We start from the raw sequence: 19,924 nt of genomic DNA, 5'->3' as shown, positions 1-19,924 counted from the left end.
ACCCCAGTAAAGAGTCAAGTGGATCATTAGATACACTGCTTCTCTCTCAAATCTGTGTGTTTCCAGACATCCTTGTTAAGGCCACTTGTAGCTGATGGGCTTGACAACGTGCTCAATTTCCCATTCCAATCTGTGGGGCTTGGGGTCAGCACTGTTCTGTCTGGTGGCAGAGGGAATCAATGATGTGCCCTGCTCAAGGTCACTCCTAAGGCCTGTGATTGTAGATGACAGAAAAGAGGAAACAGCCAGCAAAGGACTCCTACTCGGACCCACGCTGGCCAACTGGCACTGGCTTTCTGGCGCCCCACACGGAGAGTCCCGAGACCGTGTGTGGAATCTGAGGGAGAGCAGACATGGCCGGACAGTAGCGTCAGCCTCGGGCTCAGGAGGCAGGACCGGCCGGTGAGGACCAGGATCCACCTGCCCCGAGGGGCCTGTATCCCAGGGACAGGCAGCGTGAGGTGAACGTCCATCCAATCAGCCATCTGTATATTTATGTGAAACCTATGTATGTCCAAAGAAGGTTGAAGGCACCTTACAAAGATACGTTTTATGTCCACAGGATAAACAGTGAAGAGCGACACTGGCATGGCGAGAAAGTGAGTGTGGGCGTCCAGGGCTGTTCGATCTGGGGGCCGCCCACACTCAGGTGTCTGTTCTCCCAGCGTGTCTGTCCTTGGGGCAGTCAGATGACCTCTATGGGCCTCAGTTTCCTCGTCTTGCAAAGTCGGGGGGAATGGAGACCCTCGCAGGTCTCTTCCAGCCCTGATGCACATGCTTTCCAAAGTGTCCCGAAACCAGGCAGGTGATCGTCGGTACGCTCACTGTGTGGCCGGCTCCCAGCTAGAAACCGCCGCATCTAATCGTTAGAACAGCTCTCTGAATCAGGCAGCTGCTCTCACTCCGTCGTACAGACAAGGGCCCTGAGGCACCCATGGAGGTGAGCAAACTGCTCCAGATCACAGCTATAATAAGGGCAAAGAGAAGATAAGTATACCAAGAAGCTGAAGATAAAGTGAAACAGGAAGGGAGAAAACCACCTAGTGAAACAGGTGACTTGAAGGACCCGAACTTGAGTGGAGAAAGGGAGCGTGAGTGCACAGCGCTGAGGCCGGTTCTGGTCTCCTCTCAGCCCTCCCCGGTGGGCGGCAGTGGGGTCAGCCCCTCCCTGGGGCTGCCTTCTCAGCACGCCCTCGGGCCCGGCCTCTGCTGCAGCCAAGTGAGGGAGACTGGAGTGACGGTGCAGGCAGTGAGCGGCCTTTGGCCACGCGACCTTCCTGTCCTCGTCGCTGTGCCTCGCCGGCCTCCCACAAAGCCTGGGTCTCTTTGCCAAACTTACGCCTCCCGGTTTACCGCAGAATGGCCACGGTAACCACAAAACACAGACGGAAGCCATGAGAGGAACTGAGGTTACACCAAGGGGGCCCGTGGCTGCCCCTGGGGCGGGTAACCCAGATCGCCCTGAAGATGGATCAGCCGCGTCCCTGACTCTGTTCCCAGCTTGACCTTGAGGGAGCGGTCTCTCCCCTCCAGGACATCGGGGCTGGTGACCTCGGCTGGTGCTGGAAGAGGTGCTGGGCTCTCTGCTAAGTGCTTGGACATCATTAGAGGTAAGAGCTTGGGGGCCTCGCTGCTCATAGTGGGGACCCACGGCCACAATGTCGCCGAGGAGGAGGTTAGCTATGAAGAACCTCAGGCCCCCCGCCTGGTCTGCACCCCAGCAGACCTACTGAACTGGCTGCGTTTTCGCAAGATACCCATTTGTCGAGCACACACGACACTGTGAGAAGCTTTGCAGTCCAGGACGATTCCTCACTTTCAGAACAATTCTGACGTCTGCACCCCAAACTAGACCTGTTGTACCAGAACCCCTAGAGGTGCACCCAGGTCTGGGGAGCTTTCAAAGCTCCCCCGGGTGATTCTGATGTGCAGCCAAGGTCAAAACCACTCCGACATCTGACCCCTCTCCAGAATCCACACCTCCACTAGCCATCTATAGACATCCGCTGGCAGATAATGCCATTTCATGGCTAAGAGCTCACAGATCTTTCTTCGGAAGATGAAAATGAAGACCACGTGAGCTTTTATTCTGAAACTATGTTCTTACTATTTTCTTTTTGTGACGTTCTATAATGTCCTTTTAGAAGAAAAATGAAACATCGAAGGAGGTAAATGTTACTCATTTCCAAGTAAAAAGCAGCAAACCCTATTTGGTATCTTGGATTTTTTTTTTTAATCCACAAGCCTAAGAATCGCAACCCTAGAAAGTAGATTTAAATATCTCGGTGGATGCATTCCTCACCTTCCACCCTTTACCCCCACCCCCTGCTTCCTCACGCGAGCAGGACAGTCGCCTCCCTCAGTGAGGCGCTCCATCACGAGCCCGAAGTCAGGAAATGATTCCAGTCTTGCATACATGCATTTCGATAAAAGGTAGACAGACATCAGGTCAAGTTTAATAACACGGGGTGTCTGTTATGAAACACACTGGACTTTTTTCAACAAATGATAGTTACGGTCAACCACCCAAACCGGCCATGGACAGAGGAGTTTCTTGGATATGGGCGAGATCAGTGCCTCTCAGGTGTGAGCCTGACTCAGTTACCTGGAGGGCTTGTTACTATCTGGGCCGCTAGTCTCCCCTTGACTGTTTGACCCATAGCTCCAGGGGGTGGGCGGGGCCTGAGAAGTTTGTATTTCTTCTAACAAGCTCCCAGGTCAGGGTGCTAGCCTAGCAACTGCACCCTGAGAACCACTGCTCTAGATAAAGAAAAATTGCTAAAGAAAATGTGAGTCACGGTGATTTTTTTTTCTGGCAAGAAAAAGGAAAGTGTATTTTTAGTTTAGTTTGTCTAGAGGGTATGTGGGCCTGCAGCAGAAATGAGTCATTTCAAGGACATGATTGTCAGTGCTCTCATAAAAGGATGCTTTCCAAACAGCGTTGCGTCAGCCGAGAGTCCCTCTGGAGAAGGGGACTTTCTTCTGTTGGAGGCAGGTGAGTGATTCCACAGGCAGTGGTCTCCTTCCCGGCCTGAACTTCACCTCCGCCCGTCTCTTCCTGCCCGACCGGTGCCCACTCCGGTTGCACTTCTGACTTACAGAGCAACGCTAATAAGATGCACTCTTCCCCAAGGCTGGCTCCCTCACGATCCTGCCAGCCACGACGGACAACCGACCCACGAAATCTAGCAGAAGTGGGGGGAAAAAAACACCCCACGCCGTCCCACTCCAGGGCGCACCTGCGACCCACTGGACAGCCCATCAGCCTCCAAACAGTTCTTAGAAAAATTAGGCTATCTTTCATTAGCTATCTGTCATAAGGCCTCCACCACCAGGCCGCAGGATATGAGGGCCATTTAATTAGGCCCTGCACCACTCTCTGGTGTGAAAAGGCTCTCAGACACTTTGATTCCCCACTGCTTCCCAGCAGGAAGTTGTTGGCGATAATTGACATAGGATTTCCTTGTTAACCAGCAGCAGACATGCGGGATTAAAGCGACAGAGATCTCCAGAAGAAAGTGAAAGAGATAAGAAGCTCGGAAAGACTTCTGCTTATTTGGCACTTGAGGACGGGAAGGAAACAGCGACTCCCAGAGTGGAAGGGCGGCCCCTTATCAGACCCATTTCAGCTTGGCTGATCAAAGATTGGCTCCCTGTAAAATCACACAGGCCTGGGGTTTGTGAGTTTATTAAGCGGCAGGTTTTAGGAATTATCACAGGTTTAAAGATGGATTGCAGTTTATGTGAAGGGGGAGCGGATTATCGGGTTTTCATCTTAACAATTATAAAATATCACAGCTGAAAGCTTGCTTGCAAATGACATAATTTTCCACTGCCAACCAAACAGGTCATTGTGAGGCGTGTGTAAGCGTTCTCCGCGAGGGAGGAAATGCAGGCAAATTAACTCTGGGGAGGGATGAGGAGGGGGGGGGGGGGCCTCCGCGCCCCGCTCCGCTTCGGAAGCCGGCGCGATCTCCTTTGGCCCGGTGCGATTCCATAGGTAATTATATTTAATTTCTCGCCGGGGCTGTTTAGGTCGGCTCGCATTAAAAGAGAGGGATGGGAGAAGCGGCCCACTGAGCTGGCTCTTTAAAAGCGGCCGTGATAAATGATACCGAAATAGATCCACATGAGCCTAGTGGGATGAAATGTCGACTTTGGAGGAGAGACAATTATTGTATATCACTTAATAACTTAACCTTACAAGAGCACATGTGGCATTCATCAAGGGCTGGGAGCCGCAAAGGCATGTTCTAGGACTTCCTTTTGACAACTATATACGGGTCCTGGAAGGGCAGGTCTGGGAGGCAGGTTTGTGAGTCGGCTGGGCTCCGTACTTGACGGCGGATCCTGGTTCCAGATAAATATATAATTACAAGGGTTTGCATCCTTGCTGGGGTTTTTTTGTTTGTTTGTTTGTTTTTGTTGGTAGTTATCAAAGAAATACACACTTGTGGCAGAAAACCTAGGGAATACAGCAAAGTATTAGAAATGAATAAAAATGATGCCCCCCTCCACCCAGGGCTACACACTGCCGAAAGCCCTGCAGGTTTTGCTGTTATACACACACAAATATGTAATGTGTCATAAAGTCTGGCCCACTCATTGCATTTTTTAAAAATGCATGGTTTACTTATCTGTGAATTTTCCCTCTGTTTAGTGACTATTTGAAGGGATGGTTTTGAGTCATGGCACTAGGTGTGAGCACATCATTTAAGCAGATAATCCCAAATAGTTGGACATGTAGACTGTCGTCAGTTTTTTGCTGTTACAAACAAAGCTGAAATGACCCGCCTTGAACGTGAATCTTGCTCATATGTTTTATTGTTTCCTTGGCAGAATTAGAACGAGAAATAGAACACTGACTCCAAGGGCCACGGACATCTCAGATTCGCAGATTTTCAACACAGCTTGAACATTCTCTTCCCCTGGCGCGGGAGTCAGAAGCGTTTTGCATCTTCCACGCCGAAAGGAGGGCGAATGACAGCGGCTGTTTCCACGGAAGAAGATCAGTCCTTCCAACAGCATCACTCGGCGGCGTCTCTCATCCTGACCTGACCTCTGTGGTTCAGCTCTGTGACAGACGCGACAATACACAGTGACTCAATAATCGAGTCAATAGGGCCAGACTCTGAAGATAATCATGTCGACGTTGATGACTTAAACAGTGAACACATCTTTTATCCAAGAAGTTCAAATTCCTCTGAGAGCACCAATTCATTGTCATTCCCAAGCGCAAACGGCATTGGTTGAAGAAAACAACAAAAGCAAAACACTTTAAAGCAAACTGAAAGGGGGGCAGCAGGAGGAAGAAGGAGGCACCGATTCTGGACGAGGCTTTTTAACAAAATAACCCTCACAGCCTGATCTGGTGCAGAGAAGCAGCTCTTTTTTCCCCCCTGTAAACAGGCTGCAGCTGTTCAATCATCAAACCTTTGAGACTCTCTTGAAAACAACAAAACAAAACACCTTCGCCTTCTGTGCCTTTAACTTCAGCCTCTCTTCCAAGTGAGGTCTTGGATGTAAGAGTCCAGTTGTCCCTCACCTGAGGGATGGGCGTTTGCAGGCGGCTGAGAAGCTCTGAAGCATGATGTCATTTCTGCACTAAAGAAAGCGGTTGCTTAGGCAAAAGTTAATGCTACTGTAGGGTTTTTCTACAGAATCTATTCATGAAGAAGATGCAAAAAAAGCTGCTCTTAGTTGACTTACAGCTTTGGAAAATAGAGGTATCCATGAAAAAAATATGCTTTTTTTATATATCTATCTCTGAAAGAAAATCCAGCCTATTTATTGAAAAGGTACTCTGAATTGACCTAGAATTCTTAAAATAGATACGTATGAAATTATTTTCATAAAACACCATGCAGATAGTGTCAATCTTATAATAAATTATAAGCAATATTTAACTGTTCACTAGTGTGAAGCCACTTACATTTCTCCCTCTATGAGCAAAGGTGGAAAGTGGCTGTTTCCTTTTTGGGGCCAGGGACCAAAGCTCACTCCACTGAATCACATCGAACCCATGCACACAGCACCATGTGCCAGAAATGAACCTGTTCCTGCTTGGGGGAAAGAAAAAACTAGCATGAACCTATTTATCCCAGTTTTTGCCTTGTCCTTTTCATGTTGGGAAATCTGCAAGTATCTCACAAGGCAAAATTCAGTGAAGTTGTTATCTGCAGTGGAACCTACAGGACTAGGCATTTAAAATCCTGCTGCTCTCATGGGAACCCCAACTTTCAACACTTTTGCCCATCTGAAGGGCTGAAGAGTAGCAACCAGTCTCTCTGTGCCCCAGTCCTGCTGATGGAAGAGACTTAGAAATCATTTCAGCAGCCGGGCTGCTTGGCTCAGAGAAACATCTGCCCAGGAGCGGCAGGGAGCATTACTAACCGAAATAAGAGAGAGCAAGAACATCACCTTCTCGATCTGGCCCCCCAAGGGTGCCTTGGGAAAGATTGTCCCCGGGACCTCTCGTCATTTAGGGTGCAGAGATCAGGGGACAAATGGATCTCATTGTAGTCGTGTTCTCATTGCCGCCCTGGGAAATTCCCAGGGAAGGTCTGGGAGAATGGCACAATGGCCTTGAGGCGAGTGCGCTGATCTGATTGGCAGTTCCGGCCGCGTGGAGGTGAATCAAGAACTGATTTCTAGACTCCAGTTCAGACCGCGTCTCTCAAGTGCATCTACAGAGGAGGTCAGGGAGTTCTCATGAGTAACGATCAATTCTGTGTTTCAAATAAGGAGGAGTCTGCGTTTCTCTCTTATACACAGAAGAACCCCAATTTTCACCCACCCCTTGTAATTTTCCTTTGGGGCCCAGCAAAACAAGATTTGTTTTAAAAATCCATTCATCAAGGAGGGCCTATGAATCACTTTTATTTTATTAAGTTGCACATCCTTTGTCCATGAGATAAAGGGCATTGGGACATATATATATAGAGAGATAAATATATATAGATATATCTATATATATATCAATCATAATGTGGCATACATGATATATATAATAAATAATACAGTGTTTATAAGCAAAAGAAGAGCAATAAAGTGGTATGTGTGGGCATTTTATAAATTGTCGGGAATTTTAGGGGAAATTCTTTTAAACTGAGCTGTAATTAACATGTATTAGTTTCAGGTGTACAACCTGCTGACTTGCTACTTGTATATATTGCAATATAATCACATAAGTCTAGTTAACATCCATCACCACACGTTGTTACAGAAGTTTTGTCCTGGTAATGAGAACTTTTAAGATCTATTCTCTTGCCCCAGCTGGTGTGGCTCAGTGGATTGAGTGCCAGCCTGCAAACCAAAGGGTCGCTGGTTGGATTCCCAGTCAGGGTACATGCCTGGGTTGTGGGCCAGGTCCCCAGTAGGGGGGACGTGTGAGAGGCAACCACACTTTGATGTTTCTCTCCCTCTCTTTCTCCCTCCCTTCCCCTCTCTCTAAAAATAAATAAAATCTATTAAAAAAAAGATCTATTCTCTTGGCAACTTTCAAGTATGCGGTACAGTATTACTAATTGTGGTCAGCATACTGTGTGTTACAACACCCTGGCTTACTTGTTTTATAACTGAACATTGGTACCTTTCACCTGCCCCCATCCATTTCTCCCACCTTCTAAATGATCATTTCTGATTTTGTTTAACCCTTTTCTAGAAGATTTCTCTGTAGGGCTCTGTTTCTTCTCCAGCAGATCAAGCCGAGACGGCTTCTGCAAGGGGAGCTGATGTCTTAACACCAGTAATAAAAGTCACTCGCGTACACCCAGGGCTCCCTGTGTTGCGTCGCGTGCAGTTTTAAGCATTTTACCAATCAGACCTCACTAAGCCTCACACCGCCGTGTGTTTGAGAACAAATGGCCCACACCAAACATTTTCATTCATTCGCTTGTTTAGACATAGCAGTGAGTGTCCACTACTGGTCAAGCGTTGCACGGAGCGTGGAGGATTTGAAGGTGAAAACTGAGCACATGTTGGAAAATACAGACCCACAGACAAACAAGTGAAGCTGAGTGTCATTGGAAGGAGGCAGAGGCAGACTGCTCAGTGCCCTGGCCTCTGACTGGGGGGACTTGCGTGCACGGCCAGCCCCAGCACTGGCCATCCAGTGGCCTAGGGCCCGCTGTAGGACTTCTCAAGGCCATGCTTGCCTGTCATCAAGCAGCAATAATAGCACTGATTCCACAGATTTTGCAAGAATCAGAAGAAGCCAACAGGTCAAGCATATAGTAAGAAGCTGACATCTAATAAACACTTGATAAATAAATGGTACTCACTTATAGTTTTTATTATTACTATTACTGTCAGTGCTATAACCATTTAGAAAAGGATATGGAAGTATAAAACATTTCAGAACAAGGAGTTTCCTCCTGTTACACCAGTACTGCTCCTCCCAGATTTTACCTAATTTTTCAGTGGTTTCCAGGATCATCTGCAGACCAGGGCTGGTCCGTGACCACAGCTCTTCCGGTCTGTGTATCTAGGGCTCCCTCCTCGGACGGGGGCTGTACTTCTGAGATGGGGACCTTCTTACCTTCTTCAGTGTTTATGTGATTTAAAACTTTCGTGTGTATATTAAAATTGGGTGTGTGGTTTATGGAATTATGGAGACAATATATGACATTCGTGAAGGCATATTAATGAGTTTATTTGGCAAAATTGAACATTGTCAATCCTATACAGACTCCCCCACCCCCTTACCTTTAAAAATAAGTTTGTTGCTTTACTAAGCCTGGCAAGTCCTAGGGAGTTACAAAGCGTTCTTTTTAAGCAAAAGCAAAAATCAACTTTCTTCCTAGAAAAAAAATGAGGGATTTTTTTTTTCTGGGTGTGGGGGGAGTGGTATTTGTTTTTATTTTCCTGTGGCTAATGCCTTTTTTTCCTGACGCAGTGGGGTTTTGGAATAAAAGACTCATTTTTCTAAGTGATGCATCTGCTTTTAATGTCTTAAATTCTGGGATGAAGCAGACCTATCTTCCTGGTCTGGGTTTTCTTAAAGAGCTAGGAGTCTTCATGATGAAGACAGCAGCCATCTCACGGAGAAATAACTCTAAGACAAAGTGCCGGGGCTGCACGATGTCGCCTCCCTGACAACCTATAAATGGGCCATATTGATGAAGTGAACGGGACTCTCTCTGGTCATTTTCAACTAGAAACTAATAATCCCCGTCATGATATCAGGCATGCAATAACCCCGGTTAAAACTAGGTTCATCAAATAAATCACTCAGGAATTTTTCTATTTCTTTCTCTTGGATGCACTGCACATCTGCTCAATGAAAGGAGGGGAGAAGCAATATTTCTTTGATCAGGATATTTTTTTTTAATATTCTCTCTCTGTCCCTGGGGATGCTAGCTTTTCAAGTGGGTGCAGATAGTACGTCGCTTTCTAATGAACACAGAGAATTTATGAATTTCGGCCATAAAACCAAATCTGAGGGATTTCAGTTTATCGCAACCTATATTTTACATGGGAAAATAAACTGGACCACAAAGCCGTATTGTGCCCAGTTCACTAAATCTCCTGACCCCTCGTGACCTTTTCAATGTGTTCCATTTGTGGCCACATATGGGAGGGGGAGACAGACAGATGATCGCTTTGTACTTTTCCCCCCAATATGTCTAAATACATGTAACACTTTTCATACCCTCCCAGCCGTGGACAGTACGAGCTCGGCCGGAGTGTCAGGCGTCAGCCTCGGCTAATGTTGTCATATGTTAACATTTTACTGACTCTGTTAATACTTGCTAGGTGGGTCTTGGATGAATTTTGAAATGTGTACAATGGGCATGGTTGTCATCCTATGTCCCGGGGATCTGAGGAGCCCTGGGTCAGCCCCCCGAGTCTTAAGGAATTATGAAGAGATGTCTTTTCTGCTGGTAAAATGCAAAACACCAGACGAAGTGCAACTAGGGAAGCTAAGCTTCCCTGAGTGTGGAATGAGACAGGAGCGAAAGGGCAGAGCCTCTGGGTTGTTCTCGCTGGTCCGTTCTGCCGGTACTGAGAGGAGCCTAAAGCGGTGAAGAACGCACAGGGTTGGGTCCAAGGGACCCGAGTTCAAATCCCACTTCTGCCATCTGCCTGCCAGTTGGCAGGACAACTGTGTAAACCTTGAGTTCCTCGTTGGTGAATTCGGGATAATGGTACTGCTTTCACAGAACTTTTGTGAGGAGTTAAAATGACTTAAAGTTTAGGAGACATTTGGCATCTTGCCTGCTTCGTGGTAGATGCTCAGTGAATCTAAGTTCCCCTTCTTTTCCCGAATGCAAGGCTCAGCCATGCAAACTGTGTGATCCTGCGCAAGTCACTTACCTCTCTGTCCCTCAGCTTCCTCCTCTGTAACATGGAGACTCTTGCAAAATGTATCTTGCAGGGTTGTTATGAATGAGATAACAGTGTACGCACCTAGGGACAGCACCTGAGTTAGGGCAGGTGTTACTTAGTGTTATTTACTCTAGTTAATTTGTAAAAAAACTCTTACTGTCATTTCTGTTATTTCAATTACCATAATTTTTTCTTCTTTTCTTGCTTCTTTTTCTCAGGTGGACTTCTGTTTCTTCATCTGGAAAATGAGGCAGTTGGATCAGCAATAAATACTTCCATCCCTTCTAGCTCTGAATTGTTAGGCCCCCGAGAAGTGAAATACCATCTGTAAGAGTCAGGTGCTATATGAATTGTTATGCAACATAAGATGCAAGTTTTGTAATTTGCATTTTCTACTGGTGCTTTTTCCTCAGAAGAATGAGCAACAGTCATCATTTATTGAGTGCCTGCCATGTTGCCCGGCATACTTTTTTTAAAATAATCTTTTTAGTTTGGGATCATTTAGATTTTCAGAAAGGTTGTAGAGAGTGTGCAGAGTGCCCACGCACCCCCTCCCCCCCCAGGGGTCAGGTTCCACTCATGTCCCCGTCTCACGCCACCAGGGAGCATTTGTGTCGAGGAAGAAACCACGATTCCTGTCCTACCTACTCAAGAAACTCTTCCTGTGTTCACTAAACTCTGGGCTTTATTTGGTTCCACCATTTCTTCTCATAGCGCCTTTTCTCTCCTGTACCAGAAAAACAGTGACCATTTTTCAAGCTTTTCTTGTTTTGCAAAACCTTGACCGTTTTGAGAAGCACGGTCAGGCATTCTGTGGAAGGGCTTTTAATGTGGGTTTGTCTGGCTCATTCCTCAGGGTGAGACCAGGAGTTTGGAGGGGAAAGTTCCGCAGCAGTGACGTGTCCTCTCACCGAGTCAAGCCGTCGGGACACCACGCCATCCCATGACATCATGAGTGATGTCTCCTGGCATCCCTTTCGTGCACGGCCCACTGTGTGGCTCTGGGACAGGCTAGTCATTCCACAGTTGAGGGACATTTGCGTGATTTTCAGCTTTGGGGATCAGGAATAAAGCCTCTGTCAACATTCTCCTACCAGCTTTTGTGTGAATATAAGTTTTTCTGTCACACGGGCAAATGCCTAAGAGTGGGATTGTTGAGTCCTATGACAGTTCTATGTTTAATTTAGTAAGAAACTGTTAAACTGTTTTTTTCAAAATGCCTGTATCCTTTTGTATTTCACTAGCGATGTACGAGACCCAGTTCTCCCTATCTCTGCCAACACGTGACATTTTCTGTCTTTTCTTAACTTTAGTCTTTCCTATAAGTGTGTTACAGTTTTAAGTTGCAGTTGCAGTTTGCATTTCCCTGCTGACTGATGAAATGGAGCCTCTTTATTTGCACTGTATATCTTCTCTGGTGAAGCTTTTATTAAAGCATTTTGCCCATTTCTTAAAATATGGGGTTTTTTTTTGTTTTCTCATTATTGAGTTTGGAGAGTTCCTTGTATGAATTTTGGATACAAATCCTTTATTAGCTGTGGGATTTGTGGGTATCTTTTCCCAACACGCGATGGGTTTTTGTTGGTTGTTGCTCTGGTGTTTTGTTTTTTCATTCATTTAACTGTCTCTATAGAGCAGAAGTTCCTAATTTTGATGAGGTCCAATTTATCCATTTTTGTTTCTCTCCTGGATCATGTCATTTGGTGTAAAAGCATTTGAAATATTTGTTACCCAATGCCACAAAGATCTTATGATTTCTTCTAAAATTCTTACAGCTTTACATCTTATATTTACACCAACGGCTCGCCTGGAGTCAGTTTTTTGTGTGGGGCAGTAAGTATGGATTGAGGTTGGTTGAACTGTCCCAGCCCCATTCACTGAGGAAACCATCCTCTCTCCGGGGAGCTGCTTTTGCGCCTTTGCCCAACACACACTGAGCATGGACCAGGTCTGAGAGAGTCTATCCCTGCGCTCTGTGCTATGTTCTGTCCATCTGTATCACTGTCTTTCTCTCTCTCGCTGTTTTTGTTTTGTTTTGCTTTATGTTGTTTGTCCTGGGGCCAGCCTCGCTGGCCCATTTGCAGATGGCCAAACCCGTCTCTGAACAAGACAATTTCCACTCATGAGCCAGAACTCACACACAAACCTCCCTCGGTCCGTCTTGGCCAAAGAAGAAACTAGACTAAGGTTCAGTTAAACCGAATCTCATCACTGGAGTTCCAAAAGGACGTGGGCTCAAAACATACATATAGAGAACATAGGGTGTCTGATAATAGAGTCCCGTGGCAGAAAGGCTTGGCCCGGGGGTGGGGCCGCAGAGGGACCCAGAGAGGGACCCAGAGAGTCCACTGTCTGGCCTCTCTTCCCTGGCCCCCCAGACGTGGAGGCCGCAGGCTCTGCCCCAGCGAGACAGGCCCGTCAGGGCTGTGACCCTGCAAGGATTCACAGTGATGGTCACACCGTCTCTTTTACAATGTGGACCGAAAAGGGGCCGTGTGCTGAACCTGACCAGCTCAGGGCAGGCCTGCATGGTGGCCTTACAAACCCCGAGACCGAGGGCAACCCCTTGGGGTGGCCCCAGCGCAGACGTTCCTAACAGAAAGCGAGTCACGGCAGGGAGTCCCGTCCTGGGCCCGTAGCTTCCTTGACAAAGGTCAGTCTGTACCTTAAGTGAGTCTGTCTATCATCTTCTTGCATCTAAGGTAACATACCTTTGAAATGTCAGGGTAATCTCCTTTTCCAGGCCACCCCAGAGCACGAGACCACAGAACCCCTCACTGTTATCTCATTATCTTGCCCCCCCATACTATCTCTTTGTGCTGTAAATGTCGACTACTAACTACCCAGGACCCACCAATGTAAAACTAGTAGGTGTCTCTCTGTTATACTCCATAGCCAGTCCCAGAGGTTCACGCCCTCCCTGCCCTGCTTTGCTTTCTCCTGTCCCGCTAACCCACCACCTGTGGATTTCAGGTAACCCTCCTCAAATCTCCTCCTTTGCTTCTAGTGCATAAAATAAGCTGCAACACTGCCCTTCTCTGGGGCATTTTTCTCTGTCCACTGAGATTTTGCTTCCTGGCAGCTGTCAGCGTAGCTCAAACACACTGGTAACAATTCTCGAAGGTGTGGACGTTTCTTATGGGGACGAGAACAACCAAGAAAGAGCCGTGAGCAGGGCTTTGCGGGGAGGAGTGTTGGGAAAAAAAACACCCCAAGGACCTCCAAACTCTCTTTTTTGAATCATTATTGAACTCAGAAAAAAACGTGCCCTTTTAAGTTTAAAAACGGCAGCTAACGTAACATCTTTTCAATTGATCTGGCTGAGCTATGTTCAGAAGCATCCAAGTTTGTTATACATTTACATTTTTAAAATAATGCATACAGGCGTAGTTATTTTTTCCACTGCAGAGGTACTGTTCTACAGTTTTTTTTTTTAAATGCTGTACTTATATTTTTTCCTTGCGAGGCACCTGCCCCAGGTCATGTCAAGTAGGCGATTTAGAATACAATCTCCGACTACAAAATCCAGTTTGTGGTGGAGAATTTTCAACCCTGTGGATTCATTCTAAAGGGGAAACCTCACCTTGTCCAAAGAAATAACATGTTGAAAACCAGTAAACATCCAAGCCTCTCCAATGTGGAGCAACATTTAAGAAAGATACATTGTGTTCAAAGATGCCCATCACCACATCTCTTCGCCTCCTATGGGTGGGGCTGCAGCAGGAGGCCAGGAGAGTTTTCTGAAACTTAAGCGTTTTCAGGAAGAACCTGATATGACCCGGCTGAGCGGTAAGACACCTGTTCGGCCTGTCCCCCAACACCAGCACGACAAAGGGCGTCTGCCAAACACAGAGAGCCTTGAATGAGCCCAACGGGACACACCTTCGTGGGGGCCCTCGGGGACTCCGGCTTAATGAATAAAAGGGAGTGATTTATAATTAGCCCGGCAATTGTGCCTGAATGGGTGTTGCCAAAGTGACTGAAATGTATGCCTTGACCACGTTGAGAAGTGCCTGTCATTCTAATTACACATTTTTCCCCCTGCTTGGAAAACCCATTTTCTATAGACAAAAGGAAAAGGGGTGGGAAACGGCTCTTTCTTAAGAATGTACTATGTGTTCAACGCGTTGCTTTCATGACCTCATCGGAGCCTCACAGAGTCCCCCCTCCCCGCCCCCCGAGGTAGGGAGCAAATTCCAAATGGGTGGGGCTTCAAAATGAGGCTTGCTATATTTTTATTTCTCCCAGGAAAAATGACACATTCCCTAGAAACATTACCTGCCCCCTAGGGGCATTACAGTCCATCCTAAGTACCACTTAAGTGTTTAATGAACAGGCGCACCTTGGCATTTCGGCGTTGTCAAGACTCCATCCAAGTTGGGTAGCCCAGCTGTCTGCCCCACCCAGGCCCCTGGCCCTCTGATCCATGAGATCAGGTATTTTTATGATATTTCTACCAAGATCAGGCCAATGTCCTTAACGTCCTGGGAATTTACACACCACTTTGTAGACTCTGAAAAGCCAGAGAGGCAGAAACTGGGGACATTCAGTATCTATTGCCCATGGGCAGTTGTACCTGCTTGTCGACTTACACGTCACCTCCCCACTCAGCCCTGCCAGGGCTGTCTCCCTGCCCCCCAACTCAGGATGAGATGCAGCCCCTTTGCCACGGCCTCCCAGGCCCTCCCTGAGCTTGCCTCTTCCTGCCTCTGCCGGCCCCCCACAGTGCCCCCGGTCTCCTCAGCACACAGAGTTTCCCTGGCCCTCTTCCCGTGGCCCAGCCCTTTCTGCCCACCACACTTCCTCTATAAAGCAAGAGAAGAGTAGACTTTTTAGACACCTTTCCACGATCCAATGTGGAGTCACAGTCAGCCATGACGGTCATGTCAAGTGCTATGTCAAGACTGAGGTAATGGGGTGTAATGGGAACACCCTCAGAGGGCCCCAGAATGCCCCAAGCCATAAGTCTGGACCCTGGGATACGGACCCCCTCTGGATGCCCATATGAGAGGGACCACCCTCATTGGGGGCTACACGAATGCAGAGATCTGACCATTCGACACTCAGGCTTGGCTGTACCATGGGTCACACTCTAAGCCCAGTGGACTTCCACTCCTCTGGACACCTGTCCCCACTGCAGCCGTCTGGCTTGAGACTGACACCCGCCTCCCCAGCCACTGACATCACCAGGAACCGGGACTTCACGCCGGACGCTCGCTCTGCTCGCTGCAACCGCACAAGCCCCCCCTCTCTGTGCGTGGCTGGCGCGTCACTCTATTGGCTTATGGGGGAGGCCTCCCCTAACGGAGCTGGCACTGTGCACAGACACACGCGTGTGTGAGTGGCTCCTCCGGGAATGCTCCCTTGCTCCCGACACTTCCTGTGCAATGCTCCCTCTCGTCCGTGAGCTCTCACCTCGAGCTCTGAAATGTCGCCTTATCCAAGAGTCATTCCTTCAGTCTTTGAGGCGGGGCACCCTCCCCTTTTGTTCTGTCTCACACCCTGCCTGTCTCCCCAGCAGCATTTATTACTATTGGAGTTTTATAGGTATACGTTTGCCTTCTTGTTGGTCTATCTGTCTGAGTCCTCACCACGTAGAAACCTCTGTTGGGGCAGGATCTTGGACCATTTTAGTGCCCTGTGTATTTTCAGTGCCTGGGGTGCTTGGCACAGAGCACACGCCCGATAAACGTTTGTCGACTGGGTAAAAGAGAGAACTGGCACGCTGACGCCCCCGAAGGACAGAGAGGACGTGCACCTCTGGAAAGGGACTCCGCTCCTTGTGGGTATAACCGCAAACTGTGCCAAGGTGACTTACATCATCTCCTTGTCCCACTGCACGCTCAGGCCACAGGGCACCCCCAGGAACCCGGCACCAGGACGGCCTGGAGCTGCTCTCCGATGGGATCTGAGGCTGTCTCTCACCACCCAGACACAGCCCCTGTTGACATGTTGACACTGACGTTCTGTCTTCAGATCTGAGGAGCTCTGTGGCCAGCCGCCAGCCATGGATGGGCCTTTGTCATCCTCTTCCCAGAGCCAGGGGGTTAGCTCGGGCTTCGCCATGTGGACAGACACTTCGTGATTCTGGGCGTCCTAGCCGGAGTGAGTACCCGAGGGTAGACACGGCAGAGCCCTGTTGAAACTCTTAGCCAATCCAGGTAAGAAATGGGAAGGGAGGCTTCCAGGAAGACGAGGAGGAGGAGGAGGAGGGGAGAAGAGCAGCTACCACAGTTGGTGCTTTCCACGTGCGATGGGCCGTGACTGAAATGAACACACAGGTCTCATTTCTGCTCCTCAGCCCCAGGAGTTAGGAGGACACTGGGCGGATGGAAATGATGAGGCAGCTGAAGTCACCCAGTTACTAAATGACAGAGCTGAGATCAGATTTATTTAAGGCAATGCAACCAAATCCCTCTTCGGTGAGGAGCTGGCAGTCCTTGACGCACGGTGCTCCGTTCCTCTTAGCTCCGCCCTCTTACACACGCCCTTCACGGAGAACACGCAGTCCACCGCGCCATTCCAGGAGGTAGCTAATGAGGAGACTCGAGTGGAAAATGTGCCGTGGGGGCCAAAGAGGCTCCGTGGGGGAAGCGGAGGCTGGGGTTCTTCCTACAGCAACCAGCCTTCCTCCAGCCACCAGGGTGTTGGCCACAGAGATGATAATGGTGAATGATGATGGTGATGATGCTTTGGTTTAATGACTATTCACTGAACATGAGAACTAACAGCATTGGTACCCATGTTCAGATACAGAAACCGAGACATAGAGAATCTCAAGCTAGGAAGCTAGGAAGGTTTAGGACCTACTCCACCCCTTGTAAGAGCTCCTAATCACTACCCCACCCACCGCACATCGGAGGGTGTTGTTCGAAGGAAGTCTTTAAATTATTGGTCACTACCCAAATGTCACCCATCTCTGGATATGAAGCCTCCAAGTTATGGTGTCCAGGAGCCAATGGTTCCAGGCCACCTGCTGTCCTTAAAGATGCAACTCAACTGCCACCTGTTCTTAGAAGCTTTCCCAGAAGGCTTCCTCCTCCTTGGAATGTCCTCCTCTCTCCTCTGGGCGACAGTGGTAACGTGCTCCTTTCTCCTCATGCTTCTCTGTCACCTTCCCCTGCAGCCCACAGTCTGGTTGAGGGCCGAGAGCACGCTGTTTTGATATGCTCACTCCTTGGTGCACACCAGGTGCCTCTGTGTGGATTGAGCTAAGGAAGAGATTTAGACAGAGACCCATCCCAGAGAGGGTGGCTGCCATGTTGCTGCCCAGCCCTGGGAAGTTGCTTCTTTCTCTGGACAATAGGATCTAAGCAGTAGGCTGGCCAACATGGGTGACTCCTTAAGTCCAGGTGGCTTATTTTGTCCTTGGGGCCATGTGGTAGGTATGGGCTTTGCAGTTGACTAAGCTAAATTTGGATACCACTCCGGCCTTCTCGGCTCATTGACCTTGGACCCATCATTTGATTTCTGCTTCTCAGTTTCCTAGTTTGCAAAAGCAGGCATCATGACACTTGCAAATGTGGTGAGGATTAAGGAAGACGGTGTATCTGAGCCAGAGTCGCACCCGGCTCACAGGTTTTCGCTGATGCCATTGTTTGCATATGGACCACACCAACTACCTCCTCCCCAGGAAAGCCCAACGGGTTGAAAGGGGAACTTGACCCAACTGGGAAAATTGGCCCAATACACACAGAACTCCTTCTGTGCTGCATGGGCCACAGCAATAGTGGTCACCTGCCTCTCCCACTCAAAAGCCCCGTCCTGCTGAGGTTTGACTCCCAGACTAGCAGTCGGGGCTCCCCAGGCTATGTGAGCTGCATGAGGGGGTGGCCACTGAGTGACATACCCATGGGGCCTGACCTGGGGAATTTCCAAGAGTGAAAAAGGGCTGGCCCTTTTTGTGATGAGGGGCTGGGACTTGGGACTAAACGGCCAACCAAAGCAGACTAAGAGTGCGGAGGAGGTGGAATTTTGTCCCTGGGTCACTTTTGACATCATCTCCAGTAGACCATTTATGTCCTAACCCTTCATCAAGCTCCTATGACATGCCACATGCCAAGTAACCCCCAGTGAAAGGGAGGAAAGAGACAGGTAAATAGCAACCATCGCGTGAACAGGTGGGAGTGGTGTATGGAGCAGGGAGGGGAGGTGGCGAGATGTTAGGGGGTGGCTTCGGGAGGAGGGCGCCTCTGAGTCACATCTGTCCTTTTCTTACCCAACTTCCATGAATGGCTAATTCATGCACAGGGAACGGGGAGAACCCAGCCCTTGATTGTTCCAGCATCCTGACCACGGGGCTTTGCCTTGGGTTCAGAGCAAGGGGGCGGAATCAGGCACACCCAGGATGAAATCCCTGCCCCACTGCTTACTCAGTCTGTAACCTTGGCCAAGGCCTTGGCCTCCCTGTAACTTAAACGGTTAGGGCAACAGCAGCACCAACCATACTGCTACATGAGATAATGCAGGGAGAATGCTGGCACAAATAACGTAGGCTATTTGGATCAGGAGTGGAGCGCTGGCCCTTTAACACTTTACACAGGTCAAGTGGGATTCGAACTGGACTTTGGCCAGCAAAGCTGTGTGACTCATCAGGCCAGCTGAGCCCTGGGGAGGGCGGGGGCAGCTGAAAGAGCTGGAAGAAAGATTCTTGCACCTTCCAGAGGTGTGGAAGAGAAAGGCTTAGAGAGGCCAGAGTTAAAATGATGAAGTGAGTGAGAAGACAATAAGGGGGGGAAAGAGGGAGCTTCAAACAGAAAATTGGAGTGAACCGGGGGAAAGCACAGTGTTCGGAGGCAGAAGTGGACGGATGAAGTGTGATAAGAAGATTACGGGCTGCTGAGAGCTGGAGCGGGCGGTGAGGAGGGCGACGGTGTGGAAGGGGAGGTGGGGAGTTTGCTGTGATAACCAGATGGATCAAAGGTAATGAAGTGCGAAGGGGAGCGGATACGTGCGGAGCGAGAGAGAAGTCGGAGCTGCGCTGGCTAGTGAGGCTCAAACCGGGGCCTGGAGAACCGGGTTAGAGGTCCTGCACAGGCCGTGTGTGTGCACATACCCGAGTGTCCGTGTATATTCAGGCAGTTCTGCTCACCTGAAGGGCCCCGTGTACATGATTTCAGGTGTGCAAGAGCAACATGTACTGTTGCCGATACAGATGTGAGTGATCCTAACATCAGCCGCCAGAACAACTAGCGTCACTGGCCACTCACTATTACGTGCTAGCCACTCTGCTGTAAGCCTCACATGGCCTCGATGAACTCAGTCTTCACAATAATCTGGTGGAAGTGACACCATTATTTTCCCTTTTAAAAACAGGTTTTATTTATTTATTAGAGAGAAGAAGTAGGGAGAGAGGAAGAGAAACATCACCGTGTAGTTGCCTCTCAGGTGCCCCCAACAGGGGACGCGGCCCACAGCCCAGGCATGTGCCCTGACTGGGAATCGAACCCATGACTCTTTGGTTCACAGGCCGGTGCTAAATCCACCGAGCCATACCAGCTAGGGCTATTTTCCCATTTTAAAGATAGGAATCAAGGCTCAGAGAGTCAAGTTACTTGCTCAAGGCCACACAGCTATAAGAGGCCATGCTAGAATT

Source organism: Phyllostomus hastatus, unplaced genomic scaffold (assembly GCF_019186645.2).
Source record: "Phyllostomus hastatus isolate PE091 unplaced genomic scaffold, TTU_PhHast_1.1 phas_scaffold_1066, whole genome shotgun sequence".
Lineage (NCBI taxonomy): Eukaryota > Metazoa > Chordata > Mammalia > Chiroptera > Phyllostomidae > Phyllostomus > Phyllostomus hastatus.
The sequence above is the reverse complement of the archived record's forward strand: the minus strand, read 5'-3'. Positions refer to the sequence as shown.